At 41.7% G+C, this 3829-nt stretch overlaps 1 long non-coding RNA gene across 1 annotated transcript; it reads left to right on the forward strand.

Annotated features, from left to right (window-relative positions):
• Nucleotides 1–2027: 2027 nt before the first annotated feature.
• LOC149676467 (uncharacterized) lies at nucleotides 2028–3257 on the forward strand. The gene is made up of 2 exons (XR_016366710.1): nucleotides 2028–2755; nucleotides 2864–3257. It is a non-coding gene; the product is annotated as an uncharacterized LOC149676467 (long non-coding RNA).
• The last annotated feature ends 572 nt before the right edge of the window (nucleotides 3258–3829 follow it).

A 3829-nucleotide genomic window follows, 5' to 3' on the forward strand; every position in this document is an offset into this window, starting at 1 on the left:
TTGATCCAAAATGGGGCGCAAGTCAATCAGGCAAAGGAAAATGGCGCCACATCCTTGTACATCGCTTCCCATAATGGTCACTTGGATTTCGTCACCCACTTGATCCAAAATGGGGCGTAAGTCAATGGGGCTCGAAACGATGGCGTCACATCCTTGCACGTCGCGTCCGAGATGGGTCACTTGGACGTCATCAGATTGTTGCTCGAAAACGGCGCCGACATTCACTTGACTGACAAAAAGGGCCGAACCGCTTTGTTCTTCGCGAAAGATTCCGTTAAAAAAGAAATTGAAAAATTATTTGATGAACACGAAAAGAGAAAGGCGAAAGAAAGTGAAATTTCGAATGAAGGAGCGAAGAGCGAGGCGGCGGAATCGAGATCCGTTCAGACTGAAGAAACTTCAAATCTTCCCGTCTTGAACGAAGAGGTGGAAAGATTGGAAGCTCAACTGTCGTCTCTCAGGATTAAAAAAGAGAAATTAGAGAGTGAGATTGAAGAACTGAAGCGAGAAAGATCGGAATTAAGCGGATCGAGTGAGACACCCGACATAAACAGCGCCAGCCCTTCGACATTGAGGCCCGGGAAAGGGATCTGACCCAATTGACGGAGACTCTATCCAAGATGAACCAACGCTATGCCGAAATGAGGATGAAACTCACAGACAGTTCTGCGAGGGCGAGTCAAGGTCCACAGTTCAACTTGGTGAATCAAGGGACCATCCACATCGACGGGCCAGTGACCATAAACAACATCAACACCCCGATAGACCAAAAAAACATAACCCTGGGAGACAAATCTGGGGTAACTAATTCAACCGTCAATAATCCACCTTATTTCCTATCGCCGGAAGTTAGGCTTACCTCGGCATTCGTGGAGGGGAATAACGGGAATAAATTAGTCTGTCGTCTGCTACAAAGGCCAAAAATATGTACTGTAGCAGACGACAGACGAATTTCTTCCCTCCACGAATCCCGAGATAAGCCTAACTTCCGGAGATAGGGAAAGTCTTGACCAGGGATAGATTTAATTTTAGAAGCAGGAATGGAGAACGGAACGGTTGGTATTTACTTCAGTTATTCCGACTCATAGACCACCCAGTATAGAACCCCAGCTCCCTCCCTCCAACACGTAGTAACGACAAGTTTAAATTATCTTATTGATTTTGAAACTTAAACTACGTTTTTATGACGTTGCTGACGGGGACGAGGTAATTCCTTTTTACCTCTGTCGCTATGACCCTCCCGCCTCTTCTTTCTTACCCCCCCTCCGTTCCGAGGGGGAAGGGGGTCCGGGACTTTGACACGAGCCTAGATTACTCTGTTCTCCATTCCTACTTTTAAAATTAAATCTATCCCTGTCTCGACGCTATCTGAGAATTCGCTTAAGCCTCTACATCCAATTTAAAAAGGTAGGAGGTTCCTTTAACTTTTAAAATAAGACAAGAATTTTGAAATGATTTAAAACGCGGCTTCACCCTTTTAATCTATTGTGAAATTCGAAAAGCGCGGCAATTATTTTCTTATCCCTTTGACGTCATTATTACGTAAGAGCTTGGTTCACGCGCGAGAGCTCGCGTGTCGCGCGCTGAAATTAAAATTTTCAAACTAGGCTTAGCAAGAACATAATGAACATTACTGGAGCGCCTGTTTCAATCAACTGATAAAATTCCACCTTTTCCAAGATATCACTAAATTGGACATGTTTGTACCCCCCAAATTATTCCTAATTATTTTGTTTATAGCTACCTCTCAAATTTCTTGCTATTTTAGTTTCGTTCTACCCTAAAAGGAGGCGCACTTTCAGCCACTCTTAAAATAACACTTAAGATTGAGCTAAGCCTTATTTTTCTTACATTTTTTACATTCTACGTCACAGGAAACTAATATCAACATCCAGTCGCCTTAAATTTTGAAGATCTTGTTTTGAACGGACAAATCTCTTCTTGTTTCATCCAAGTTTACGTAAGGTCGGTACAATTTTGAAATTCTTAAAAAAGTTTCATTGTAACAGAGACGTTTCATTGTTTTTATTTTGTCGCCATCTATGATGTCGAAAAAATATTACGGAGACATAAAAGACATAAAAACGGAAGATTAGCTCCGCCTTCGTCGTCAGCTCCGCCTTCGTCGTCGTCTCGCCTTCGCTCTCTTTAAACTACTCCAGAGCAATGAGATAGAATATATATATGAAACCTAGAGTCACAACGTGAGATCTCGAGATCGACGTTTCGCAATACACCTTTTATCGAGCATGAATCTTTATCAAATACGGGTGGCGCCACCCTAAGAACTTTTTTATTAACGTCTGCTGCTATAATCTGTGTAACAAGCTGTCAAGATAGTTTTTAAACGTGTTAAATAAAATACGCATACGCGAGTATTTGAATTGTAACTCTATCTATCTCATAGAGATCTAACTCATTGCTCCAGAGCCGCATTGTAGCCGTAACAGGCTGAGAAATAAGGATTTTTTTTGCTGAGCGCGTGATCGAGTTGGCTTCGTTTGATTTTTGCACATAACGACTTCTAAAGCCTTCCGTTAACGGTAATCAAACTTAATTTTCAGTGATTTAAACTATTTTTCGTGTTATCGCCGTCTTTTGGTTTTATCTACTGTCAGCGTTTTGCCATAGGTCTTGGAAAAGCTCGTATTGTTTGTTCCTCGGGACTCATGACGGGGCTTTTCTATAACTGTGTTTGAGACCTTACTAAAAATACCTCCACTATCATGTTTTCGCTGTTATTCTTTGAATTTCGGTAATTAAACGTGCGGACTCGACATTTTTTGTTGCTCACTGCATTCCGCTAACGGTGTTTAATTTTTTAATTCGGTTTCATCGTTATTTGGCTCATTTTCGCCGAAAGTGACGCTGTAACGCCGACGTGGATATTGCCTAGTCCTTGTCTCAGACCGTCCTAAAAAGTTTAAAATTCATTATGCCGTCTGCTAAACACTATGATCTCATTTAAATTGTGCGGAAACGTGTTTTAAACTAATATGGGTCATTCCAAGGACACGTGTCTTTTGTGTGACCTCTTTATGTTCGGCTCCCTGTCATTGTAGCCGTAACAGGCTGAGAAATAAGGATTTTTTGGGGTTTGTTGTATCTCGGCTTTTGTTGAGGAGATATTCTTTATACGATTTCAATATTAATTAGCAATGTTACTGTATATAAGTAAGGCATTAATTATACAGTGCCTAAATATAGTTTTTGTAATAATTATCCTTTGCTATTAAATCAATATGGAGTTCATTATACATTGCTAAAATACATTAGAAAGCGCGACAAAATTGTAAGGGTTTACTTGTAACCTCTTGTTTATTTTCAGGATCAACGTCATCTCGTCGTCACTCCGTAGAAGTTGGGAAGGATGAACGTGTACGCGAAACGACACGAGTGTTCGTCGCGTACGCGTCAGAAGTCCAGACGGATAACGGATACGGTCGAGATATCAATTGCAAATGAAGGGAAATGAACCGTAAGAGTTTTGGCGAGTGAAGGACCTTAGGAAAAGAACAACGTTCCCAATTTTGACCCCCTATCCTAAGAGAAGCAAAGTGATCTCTTTAGATTATAGTAGACAGTTCATTCTCCCCTTAAGAATCTTCCGGCAGTTCTTTCTCGTGGTTCCTTTCACTTTCCCTTCATCTGGAATTGTTGTCGACCACTGTCCCGACAACTGGAGACCACCTTCTTCCCCCGACTAAACGGTGTTCGCAAAAGAGTGTCCCCTCTTCTACACTTTGACCACGAACGACCTTTGACCTTCCTCGTCACTGGACTGCCTTCCAGTGAGTCACCAACTTCCGTTACTCATTTCCTCAGTTCG

The sequence above is a fragment of the Phalangium opilio genome, unplaced genomic scaffold, assembly GCF_054372755.1.
Source record: "Phalangium opilio isolate 3A_F unplaced genomic scaffold, DU_Popi_V2 ptg000046l_1, whole genome shotgun sequence".
NCBI classification, from domain to species: domain Eukaryota; kingdom Metazoa; phylum Arthropoda; class Arachnida; order Opiliones; family Phalangiidae; genus Phalangium; species Phalangium opilio.